Source organism: Pituophis catenifer, unplaced genomic scaffold, assembly GCF_029215685.1.
Source record: "Pituophis catenifer annectens isolate HBS135680 unplaced genomic scaffold, rPitCat1.0.hap2 SCAF_54, whole genome shotgun sequence".
NCBI lineage: Eukaryota > Metazoa > Chordata > Lepidosauria > Squamata > Colubridae > Pituophis > Pituophis catenifer.
The window spans coordinates 37,933-50,759 of record NW_027256934.1 but is presented as its reverse complement, the minus strand read 5'-3'; the positions used below and the strand labels follow the sequence as shown (position 1 = coordinate 50,759).

At 42.6% G+C, this 12,827-nt stretch overlaps 1 pseudogene; it reads left to right on the top strand.

Annotated features, from left to right (window-relative positions):
* The first annotated feature begins 726 nt into the window (after nt 1-726).
* On the top strand, nt 727-1,460 carry LOC139326545 (neurotensin receptor type 1 pseudogene; annotated as a pseudogene).
* The last annotated feature ends 11,367 nt before the right edge of the window (nt 1,461-12,827 follow it).

Here is a 12,827-nt window from a genome sequence, read left to right as displayed (position 1 = left end):
GATGCAAAAGACCAAATGTCTTCCTAATGTCCCTTTTTATTTGTATCCATTTCACGTGTTCATAATCATGTTTATACTTTTATCCGTTATCTTATATATGCTTGACAAGTAAATAAATAAAAAAATAAATAAAATGTTTAAACCGGGTGCAGGTGGGATGGAGAAATAGGGGTAAATCTATCTTTAGCGAAGAATTATGTGTGTCCTGTTTTGCAAACCGGATGGGTGTCCTTTACGCTCCTTTGCTCATCCTACGAGGAGGGGAGGCGCATGACCTGTTAAAGCACATTATTGCAATTCCCATCTAGAGGGAATGGGAATTCGTGGCTTGCACAGAGAGCAAAGGGGAGGGGGGAGAAGAGGGAGGGTCGAGGGAAAGACACAGCCGCCTGTTTGCAGAGTGAAGATGCATCCACTCTGAGAAGCGGCTGCTTGCAGCTTTCTGGCCCCTCGTCTCCGCACGAGGGCTGCTTAAATCTGTTCCTCCCCTCCCTTGCACAGAAACGGAGAGACTGGTCCGGAGGCTCCTCCTTTCTCTCCTATGAAACTGAGTCAAGTTTCCTCTTAGGGTGCATAGTGGGAGGTGTTTTTTTTTTTTTGCTTCACTCTGCCAGGCAGGAAGGTGCCAGCTGCATCTCCCTCACCGTCTCCTGCTTGAAAAATAAGCTTGGGTACCTGAAGGAGCCACTGCATCTCTCCTTGGGTGCAGCGCTGGGGACCCAAGCCATGCATCTCAACACAACTTCTTCCCTCTACCAGCTGGGATATCTTATGAGTGAGTTTCAACTGCCCTCTGCTAATTCTGTCCTGCCCGAAGCAGAGAACCTCTCCAATGGTTCAGGACTTGGGTCCATGATCCCACCCAACGAGGAGGATCTGGATGTGAACACGGACATCTACTCCAAGGTGATGGTGACCATCATCTACCTGGTGCTCTTCTTGCTGGGGACGGTAGGCAACTCCATCACTGCTTACACCCTGGTGAGGAAGAAGTCCCTGCAGAACCTCCAAAGCACCGTGCATTATCACCTGGCCAGCTTGGCGTTCTCCGATCTGCTCATCTTCCTCCTCTGCATGCCCATCGAACTCTACAACTTCATCTGGGTCCATCACCCCTGGGCTTTCGGCAACGACGTCTGCAAGTGCTACTACTTCCTGAGGGATGCTTGCACCTACGCGACGTCTCTCAACATCGCCAGCCTCAGCGTCGAGAGGTACATGGCCATCTGTCACCCTTTCAAAGCCAAGAGCATCATGTCCAGGAGCCGGACCAAAAAATTCATCAGTTGCATCTGGGTGGCCTCCTTCCTGCTCGCCATCCCAATGATCTTAATCATGGGCGAGATCTACAGGATACCCCAAGATCCCGACTCGCTGGTCTGCACCCAGATTGTGGATGATTCCACGCTGAAGATTGCCATTCAGGTGAGTCTCTTTGCCTGCTTTTCTTTTAGCTTAGGGTGAGTAGCTTGTCTCCATTGCGCCAGGGTCTAGCTATATTTAATGCCTACGATTCAGAGATTAGTTAACGGCTTTAAAAAGAGAAGGAGAGAAGCAAATATAGGCAGAGAGTGGGGTTTTTTTCTATAAATCCATAAGCTCTTCCTTGTCAGGACAGATGGCAGCAGATGCTTAAACACACACAGTGCCCTATGTTGTTTGACAGTTTGGAATTCGTGCGTGCAGCTGGTCCCTGAAGACTTGAGCCAGTTCACTAAACTTTGCAAAACAACCATTTGTGTCAAGACTGTTTCACAGGGTGCATTCTTCAGAAGAACATGGGGGGTGGGGGGGGAGAGAGAGACGAAAGGTACGTGTGCTGACAACACTTACTTCCAAACGGGTCAGTCCTACGGGAACAGGAACAAAGTGCAAAAGTCTAAGAGTGCCATTCAGTGCGTTCACAGTTTGCAAAACCAGCTTCGTTGCTCTGTGTTGTCAGAAATACTGGAGGATGCAAGCAAGGTGGAGCATGAGCTGCTTTGATGAAATCAGAATTGGGAGCTGCACAAAAACTGGGCAACCGCCTACACTGTACAAACCAACCGAATTGCACTGATTTTTCTCTTGTTTTTATGTCACTCGTTCTGTGAACTTTTACTCTTCTGTATAATTTTGTCCACCTCTGCCCTTTGAAAGTGGTTGGATTTTTCACAACAACATGGGGAGAGAAAGAGAGAGAGAGAGAGAGAGAGAGAGAGAGAGAGAGAGAGAGAGAGAGAGAGAGAGAGAGACGAACGAAGGAATGAAGGAAGGGAGAGAGTGAAAGAAGGAAGGAAGGAAGGAAGGAAGGAAGGAAGGAAGGAAGGAAGAGGAGGGAGGGAGGGAAGGAGAGAGAGAGAGAAAGAAAGAGAAGAAGGAAGGAAGGAAGGAAGGAAGGAAGGAAGGAAGGAAGGAAGGGAGAGAGAGTGAAAGAAGGAAGGAAGGAAGGGTGGATGGAAGGATGGAAGGAAGGAAGGAGGAGAGAATGAAAGAAGGAAGGAAGGAAGAGAGAGTGAAAGGAGGAAGGAAGGAAGGAAGGAAGGAAGAAAAAAGAAAGAGGGAGGGAGGGAAGGAGAGAGAGAGGAGGGAAGGAGGGAATAGGGAGGGAAGGAAGGAGAGAGGAAGGAAGGAAGGAGGAAGAGAGAGTGAAAGAAAGAAGGAAGGAAGAGAGAGAGTGAAGGAAGGAAGGAAGGGAGAGAGAGAGTGAAAGATAAAAGGAAGGAAGGAAGGAAGGAAGGAAGGAAGGAAGGAAGGAAGGAAGGAAGAAAAGAAAGGAAGGAAGGAAGAAAGAAAGAAAAAAGAAAGAGGGAGGGAGGGAGGGAAGGAAGGAGAGAGAGGAGGGAAGGAGGGAAGGAAGAAGGAGGGAAGGAAGGAGAGAGAGGAAGGAAGGAAGGAGAAAGAGAGAGAGTGAAAGAAAGAACGAAGGAAGAGAGAGAGAGTGAAAGAAGGAAGGGAGAGAGAGTGAAATATAAAAGGAAGGAAGGAAGGAAGGAAGGAAGGAAGGAAGGAAGAAAGAAAGAAAGAAAGAAAGAAAGAAAGAAAGAAAGAAAGAAAGAAAGAAAGAAAGAAAGAAAGAAAGAAAGAAAGAAAGAAAGCTGTAATCCACAAGAACCGAGTGTTGACTTCAGCGCAAAACAATCAGGAACATTTTCCCCCTATTCATTAAACCAACTCTCTAGAGCGATGCGATCCAAAAAAAATTTCAAAACATTTGCTGCTCCAAATTTAGAATTGCATGTTGCAATTGCTTTTTGAAAAAATCCAAAGAGGATGAAGGGATTTTCATTTGCCAGAGCAGAATCGAGACGCATTTTGCTTTTATAGCCCTCTTAGCGTGTAATGCATGACATTAAGAAGCAGAAAGTGTTTCCAGCACCACAAATCCATGCAATAATTTGAAAGGCAGATTCTCTCCCCTAAATTTGTTTCCCTCGTCTGCTTTGCTAATTCCTCATCTTTACTCAGGGAAGAATCCAGTTGAATACAGTAGAACTTCTGAGAAGTCATGCACGGAATGACATCGTTTACCTCCAATTTCCCCTTTCTTCCACACGACCCCAAATATAGCATTTTCTGGAGGTTGCAACACTCTTGTTATTTTACCTTCCTCCCTAGAAAAGTCGCTAAATAGAATGCTTCAATGTGAGTGTGATGGTTTTGAAAGAATGCTGAGCAGCAAGTATTTATTGTTAAATATTTATCAACCTCCCCAATCGATAAAGGCTCTGAAGAGAGACCTCAAAACCAAAATGCTTACCTTATAATAGCAGAAATAGAAATAATTAACAATACTATTATCAAGAGAGCCACCCATAAATTCCATGTGTTAAAGGCTGGCTAAAATAGCATAGCTTTCTGGAATGCAGGCAGATGTTGGAAGCAGATGTGCTTCTGGGACCACCTGTTCTTCAAGGTGAGGGTCTCTGTTGAGGAAGTCCGTCCTAAGACAGAACTCTTAGCAGAATAACAGAGTTGGAAGGGATCTTGGAGGTCTTCTAGTCCAACCCCTTGTTCAAGCAGGAACCTCTATACCATTTCAGACCAATGGTTGTCCAATCTCTTCTTAAAAGTCTATGGAGATTCTCAGTCATCCAGGTCACTGGTGTCCCAAAGGTGCTTTTTTCAAGAGGCAAACTGGACTTTCTGGTTTGAAGACATTTTGCTTCTCATCCAAGAAACTGCTGCTGCTGCTGCTCCTTCTCCTTCTTCTTCTTCTCCTCCTCCTCCTCCTTCCTCTTCTTCTTCTCCTTCTTCTCCTTCTCCTTCTAAATCTCCAGCGATGGAGCACCCCCAACCTTTCTGGTTTTTCTTTGAAGACGTTTTGCTTCTCATCCAAGAACCTGCTGCTGCTGCTCCTTCTCCTTCTCCTTCTCCTCCTTCTCCTCCTTCTCCTTCTTCTCCTTCTTCTCCTTCTCCTTCTTCTTCCTCTTCCTCTTCTTCTCCTCCTCCTTCTAAATCTCCAGCGATGGAGCAACCCCAACCTTTCTGGTTTTTCTTTGAAGGCGTTTTGCTTCTCATCCAAGAAGTTGCTGCTGCTGTTCCTTCTCCTTCTTCTCCTTCTCCTTCTCCTTCTCCTCCTCCTTCTCCTTCTCCTCCTTCTCCTTCTCCTCCTCCTTCTCCTTCTCCTTCTCCTTCTCCTCCTTCTCCTTCTCCTTCTCCTTCTCCTTCTCCTTCTCCTTCTCCTTCTCCTTCTCCTTCTCCTTCTTCTTCTTCTTCTTCCTCTTCTTCTTCTCCTCCTTCTCCTTCTCCTCCTTCTCCTCCTCCTCCTTCCTCTTCCTCTTCTTCTCCTTCTTCTCCTTCTCCTTCTAAATTTCCAGCGATGGAGCACCCCCAACCTTTCTGGTTTTTCTTTGAAGACGTTTTGCTTCTCATCCAAGAAGCTGCTGCTGCTGCTCCTTCTCCTCCTTCTCCTTCTCCTTCTCCTTCTCCTCCTTCTCCTTCTCCTTCTCCTTCTCCTTCTCCTTCTCCTTCGTCTCTTTCTTCTCCTTCTCCTTCTTCTCTTTCTTCTCCTTCTCCTTCTCCTTCTCCTTCTCCTTCTCCTTCTCCTTCTTCTCTTTCTTCTCCTTCTCCTTCTCCTTCTCCTTCTCCTTCTTCTCCTTCTCCTTCTTCTCCTTCTCCTTCTCCTTCTTCTTCTTCCTCTTCCTCTTCTTCTCCTCCTTCTCCTTCTAAATCTCCAGCGATGGAGCAACCCCAACTTCCAAAGGCAAGTTGTTCCACTGGTTAATTGTCAGGAAATTTCTCCTTAGTTCTAAGCCGATCAGTTTCCATCCATTGCTTCTTGTCCTGCCCTCAGGTGCTTTGGAGAATAGTTTGACTCCCTCTTCTTTGTGGCAGCCCCTGAGATATTGAAACACTGCTATCGTGTCACCCCCCTAGTCCTTCTTTTCATTAAACTAGACATACCAAGTTCCTGCAACCATTCTTTGTATGTTTTAATAAGGTAGACCCCGATATATCCTAATGCCTTATTTCATGGAGCTTTACAGGTGAACATTTTGAGCCTAACTTGGAAAGCAACCAGTGGACAGTGTGGTGTCCTCAAAAACTGTTATTCAGCATAAACAGATTGTCCAAACTAACAGTCATGTTGTCCGATGGAGATTCTCAGTCATCCAGGTCACAGTTGTCCCAAAGGTGCTTTTTTCAAGAGGCAACTGGACTTTCTGGTTTTTCTTTGAAGACTTTTCACTTCTCATCCAAGAAGCTTCTTCAGCTGGACTCAGCTGCCAGTCAGAGCTGAAGAAGCTTCTTGGATGAGAAGTGAAATGTCTTCAAAGAAAAACCAGAAAGTCCAGTTGCCTCTTGAAAAAAGCACCTTTGGGATAATAGTCATGTCGTTGCATTCTGCACCAGTGGTATCTTCTCAGTATTCTGCTAAAGCCACACTCCATGGAGAGGAGAGGAGGAGGAGGAGTGAAGAAGAAGGAAGAGGAAGAGGAGGGAAAGAGGAAGGGAAAATAAAGAGGAGGAGGAGGAAGAAGAAGAAGAAGAGAGGAGGAGGAGGAGGGAAGGAGGAGAGGGGAAGAAGAAGAAAGAAGAGGAAGAGGAGGGAAAGAGGAAGGGAAAATAAAGAGGAGGAGGAAGAAGAAGAAGAAGAGAAGAGGAGGAGGAGGAAGGAAGGAGGAGGGGGGAAGAAGAAGAAGGAAGAAGAAGAGCTTTGGTAGTACAGTGGTTTAAGGACCCTGTTATTAAGCTGGTTATTAAGACCAGCTGCCTGCAATTGCTGCAGGGTTCGAATCTCGCCAAGGCTCAAGGTCGACTCAGCCTTCCATCCTTTCTAAGGTAGGTAAATTGAGGACCCAGTTTGTGGGGGCAATAAGCTGACTTTGTATAAATATACAAAAGGATGAAGGCTATTGCTGAGCACATTGTAAGCCGCCCTGAGTCTTCGGAGAAGGGCGGCATATAAATCAAATTAAAAAAAAATAAAAATAAATAAAAAAAAAGAGGAGGAAAAGGAGGAGGAAGGAAGGTGGAGAAGAATGGAAGAAGAAGGAAGAAGAGGAAGAGGAAGGAAGGAGGAAGAGGAGGGAAGAAGAAGGAAGAAGAAGAGGAGGAGGGGGAAGAGGAGGAGGAAGGAAGGAGGAGAAGAATGGAAGAAGAAGGAAGAAGAGGAAGAGGAAGGAAGGAGGAAGAGGAGGGAAGAAGAAGGAAGAAGAAGAGGAGGAGGGGGAAGAGGAGGAGGAAGGAAGGAGGAGGAGAACGGAAGAAAAAGGAAGAAGAGGAAAAGGAAGAGGAAGAAAGGAGGAAGAGGAGGGAAGAAGAAGAAGAAGAAAGAAGAGGAGGAGGTCCTTGGTGGGGTCCTTGGTGTTCTCTGAGCTTGGTTGTTTTCTTGCAGATATTTCATGATCTTCAAACACAGATCCTGGATAGTCATATATCAGAATGGTCTAGTACAGGTAGTCCTTGACATACGACCACAATTGAATCCCAAATGCATGTTGTTAAGTGAGACAGTTGTTAAGTGAGTTTTGCCCCATTTTACGAACATAAGTTTGAAAAACAGTCATAAGTCACTTTTTTCCATTGCCGTTGCAGCTTTGAATGGTCACTAAATGAATGGCTGTAAGTCGAGGATTTCCAGTAGATCTTCCCCAGGGCAAGGAATTGGACTGGATGACCAACTAGACCAATTCTGTAATTCTATCCATAACAATAAATGTGGATCATAATGTAAAAACATTTATAGTATTAAGAGCATTGCTTCTCAATCTTGGGAACTTTAAGGCACGTGGACTTCAACTCCCAAAATTCCCTATTCAGCTGGCTGGGGAATTCTGGGAGTTGAAGTCCACGTGCCTTCAAGTTTCCAAGATTGCGAAACACTGATTAAGGACATTTACATTTTAATTAAGCCTCTGAAACCCTGTATTATTTTAAGATCTTGTTGGCCTTCTAACTTTTCAAAGGTCTTGATGATAGTTTACCCATGGAAACGAGACAAGGCTTGCATTCCAAAAATATCTTCTTAGATAAATGGATTCCCGGAAAAATTACAACCCTAGCAAGTTCCTTATATGGAATGATGCTAAACTGGGAAACTTTTTATTAGGAATAATCACAGGACAATACGAAAAAGAAATAAAATACCTAATTATTCATATACTAACGGCAGCACGAATAGTTTTTGCCCTGAATTGGAAGAATGAGGATATACCAATAGAAGAAAAAATAATTAGTAAAATTATGGAATGTGCAGAAATGGACAAACTTACAAAGGAAATACAGGAAAAGGAGGAAACAGACTATTATTTAGTATGGTAGAAATGGTATAACTGGTTGGAGAAGAGGAAAGGAAAACAAGGATGGGGATACAAATGAGAAGATAAAAAGTATTGATAAAAAAATTAAGTACCAATTAAAGAACATAGTAAATTAAATATGTCGATTAAGAAAACGCGAAGAGATGTGGGCAGATGGCAACTGAAGACATTAGAGACACTGTTGGATGAAGGGATTAATCTAACTTGGTTACAGTATAATCAACTTCAACTGAGGTGGAAAGAGGACCAAAAAATTGGTATAATGTTGCATGAGGAAGAATTGGTTAGACATATAAAAGAGAAAGGTCCAATGCGTATTAAAAGGCTTTATAATGTTTTGTTAGAAAGGGACTCAGAAACTGAATTGGTTAAAGATTGTATGATTAAGTGGGCACAAAATTTTGCAGAACCAGTGATGTTGGAAACATGGGAAAAAATTTGGGTTCAGAATGTTAAATTCACACAGTCGCAGAATTTGAGGGAAAATTTTTATAAAATGTTTTACAGATGGCATTTAGATCCTAAGAAATTGTCGTGCATGTACCCTAATGTTCAACCAAAATGTTGGAGATGTGACTGCTTAGATGCTACATATTATCATGTGTGGTGGACTTGTAAGAATGTGAAGGCTTTTTGGATAAAAATTTGGTGGGTCATGCAGAATGTTTTGAAGAAAAAAATTCAATTTTCTCCACAATTGTTTTTATTGGGTATAGTTAAGGGTTTTACATTGGGTGAAATAAAGTTGATATTGTATATGATAACAGCAGCGAGATTACTGATAGGTCAATACTGGAAAAATGAAGTTATGCCCACTATTGAGGAATGGACTTTGAAGATGGCCAGCTTTGCAGAGATGGCGAAGATTTCAGCATATCTAAAAGATCGTTCACAAGAGACTTATGAATGGGAGTGGAAAAAGTGGATAGATTATGTGCAGAACAAATATCAAACTAGGAAGTATCAGATAGCTTTTAACTGAAAGTATTATACAAAGATAGAAATATTTGAATTTTGTGAAGATGAAAAAATATATTGGGGGCGAGGGGTTCAAGTTTTATAAAAAGGGGATTTTGATTTGGATTATATTCTGTGGAAGTCCGGGGGGGAGGGGTGGGTTAGGGGGGGGTTAGGGAGGGTTAGGGAGGTTAGGGAGGGTTGGGGGTGGGGAAATGGGGAGAAAATGTAATTGTAAAACTTTTTCAATAAAAAAAAAAAGAAAACGCAAAGAGACGATGTATTAGGACTATAGATACAAAAGATATATTAGAAAAAGATAGAAAAAAGGTATAAATATAAATACAGACTACCGATGCGATAAGTCTAAAAAGAAGATGTAAAGATTTGATTTATGTTTATTTGTTTTGTCTGTTTTATTGTCGTTGGTATGTTTGTTTGTACTTTTTAACAATAAAAAATTTAATTTAAAAAAAGGGCTTTGATTGTAATGCATATAATATGTTGGACGAAGGGGGTCTTTGTGGCAGCTCACCTAACAGCACGCTGTCGTCGCCCTTGAGTCAAGAATAATAAACTTAATTTCACGCAACTGCCTGCTGTTTCCTTGATCTCGGCTCAGAAACGGACAGGATAAGGAATAAAATTCCAATAATAGGTAAATTTCTCCCATAATACTTTTTTGGGGGAAGCCCAAATATTGGCTGTTCGGTTCTTGTAAGTTATAGAACAGCACTGTAATTTATAAAGATTCGAACATTTACAAAAAAAGAAAAAAGAAAAGAAAAGATCTGTGCCAAATGTTTGCAAGCAAATATTGCAGTGCCCAAACTTCGCAGAATAATAGAGATAAGAGAATAACAGACGGGACCTTGGAGTCTTCTAATCTAACCCCCTGCTGAAGCAAGAAACCCTATACCAAACTCACTTCGTCACAGCGTCGTCACATGACATATCGCGACTTTTTTTTCCCCTTCGCTAAACTGGGCATGGGTGTGGCCAGTGCATGACGCATCCGGCCCACAGGCCGCGAGTTTGATAGCACTGCCTTATACCATTCTGGACAAATGGTTGTCCAATCTCTTCTTAAAAATCTACAACTTCTAGTGGCAAGTTGTTCCACTGATTAATTGTTCTCACTGCCAGGAAATTTCTCCTTATTTCTAGGTTGCTTCTCTCCTTGATTAGTTTCCATCCGTTGCTTCTTATCCTGCCTTCCAGTGCTTTTAAGAATAGGTTGACTCCCTCTTCTTTGTGGCAATAGCTTAGATAGTGGGACACTGCTATCATGTCACCCTTAGTCCTTCTGTTCACCATGCTCGACATATCCAGTTCCTGCAACCGTTCTTCATAAGTTTTAGCCTCCAGTCTAACAGCTTTGGAGAAGACCGAAATGAATCTTGAACTCTAGTTTAATTTAAAGTTCACCCACCCGCAGTTTCTTTAGATTAACCGTGTGATCCCAGCAAAACCACCGAGAGTGCATGACAGTAGAATGATGATAACATCATTCAGCCAGATTCGGCTTTAGGGCAAAGTCACAAAGACGGTTCAGAAGGAAGGGGAGATTTCCAATCCTTATGAAAGCTAAGGAAACATTTTTCATTTGTATCTCTGGCTCAGATAGTTAGAAGAGATTATTGCAAAACTTGTTCTTAAGTGAAGTTGGCTCAACCTTAGATTCTAAAGTGTTATGAGCGGCATTGTGATTAGAATGCAGTATGGCAGGCAAACTCTGCCCACAGCCAGGAATTCGATCCTGACAGGGCTCAATGTTGGCTCAGTCTTCCATCCTTCCGAGGTGGGTAAAATGAGGACCCAGATTGTTGGGGGCAATGTGCTGACTCTGTGAACCGCTTAGAGAGGGCTGTAAAACACTGTGAAGCAGTATCAGGGGTGAAATGCTACCGATTCACACCAGTTCAGGTGAACTGGTAGCGGCGGCGAGTAGTTTGGAGAACTGGTAGCGGTGGCAGCACGAGGCTCCGCCCACCCGCCCAGACATCATTACTTCCTGGTTTTAACCAGGAAGTAACCTGTTTTTTACCCTCTGCACATGCGCATAAGGCTTTGTGCATGTGCAGAGGGTCCAAAATCATACGTGAGGCACGTGTGTGTGTGAAGCGAGTACATGGCGTGCACACTTCCAAACCGGTAGGGAAGGTAAGTAGATTTCGCCCCTGAGCGATATATAAGTCTAAGTGCTATGGCTATGGCTATTGCAATAGATGATAGCTAGCTAGCTAGCTAGATGATAGAAATAGATAGAGATAAATGATAGATATAATAGATGATAGATAATTAGATAGAGGCAGAGGCAGAGACAGAGACAGAGACAGAGACAGAGACAGAGACAGGGAGAGAGAGAGAGAGAGACACAGACAGACATACAGATAGCTAGAGAGAGAGAGAGAGATAGTGAGATGGATGGGTGGATAGATAGATTAGATGGATGGATGGATGGATGGATGGATGGATGGATGGATGGATGATAGATAGATAGATAGACAGATGAGAGAGATGAGAGAGATGGATGGATGCAGATAGGGAAAGAGACAGAGGGACAGAGAGAGACACAGATAGCGAGAGAGAGAGTGAGATGGATGGGTGGATAGATAGATTAGATGATTAGATTAGATTAGATTAGATTAGATTAGATTAGATTAGATTAGATTAGATTAGATGGATGATAGATGGATGGATGGATGGATGATAGATAGATAGATAGATAGATAGATAGATAGATAGATAAACAGATGAGAGAGATGGATGGATGCAGAGAGGGAAAGAGACAGAGGGACAGAGAAAGACACAGATAGCTAGAGAGAGAAAGAGTGAGATGGATGGGTGGATAGATAGATTAGATGATTAGATTAGATTAGATTAGATTAGATTAGATTAGATTAGATTAGATTAGATTAGATTAGATTAGATTAGATTAGATTAGATGGATGATAGATGGATGGATGGATGGATGGATGATAGATAGATAGATAGATAGATAGATAGATAGATAGATAGATAGATAGACAGATGAGAGAGATGGATGGATGCAGAGAGGGAAAGAGACAGAGGGACAGAGAAAGACACAGATAGCTAGAGAGAGAAAGAGTGAGATGGATGGGTGGATAGATAGATTAGATGATTAGATTAGATTAGATTAGATTAGATTAGATTAGATTAGATTAGATTAGATTAGATTAGATTAGATTAGATGGATGATAGATGGATGGATGGATGGATGATAGATAGATAGATAGATAGATAGATAGATAGATAGATAGATAGACAGATGAGAGAGATGGATGGATGCAGAGAGGGAAAGAGACAGAGGGACAGAGAGAGACACAGATAGCGAGAGAGAGAGTGAGATGGATGGGTGGATAGATAGATTAGATGATTAGATTAGATTAGATTAGATTAGATTAGATTAGATTAGATTAGATTAGATTAGATTAGATTAGATTAGATGGATGATAGATGGATGGATGGATGGATGGATGGATGGATGGATGATAGATAGATAGATAGATAGATAGATAGATAGATAGATAGATAGATGTAGATGAGAGAGATGGATAGATGCAGAGATGGAAAGAAACAGAGGGACACACACAGAGAGACAGATAGCTAGACTGAGATATATGGTGGATGGATGGAGAGAGCGAGAGAAAGAGACAGAGGGATAGAGGGACAGAGAGGAAGAGAAGGGCTGTATTGCTCTTGATGCTGTCTATTCTTGGTTGTTGACTTGCAGATGTTTGCTTGTTTGCAGATGTTTCATTATACCCATTGGCACTGATGATGTTACCTATTTGGGTAATGAAATCTCCGCAAACCAACAGCCAAGCTCAGAGAAACACCAAGGACTCCACCGTTCCACCTTGTGTTACGAATAGTCTATTTTGTGGGGGATACAAAGACTAGACTGGGAAGTCAGACGATAATGTAGAAGAAGCCAGTGGTAAATCAGTTTCATAACATTGCCGAGAAAAGCACATATTGTGTTTGTGAAATGAGCAGGCGTTGAACTTGACTCCAAAGAGTTTTTCCTTTTGAAAGCCGTCTTCAGCTTCACAGAAATGTTGGCTTGTCTCTTCCGATTACCATTCTTTCATTTTCGGT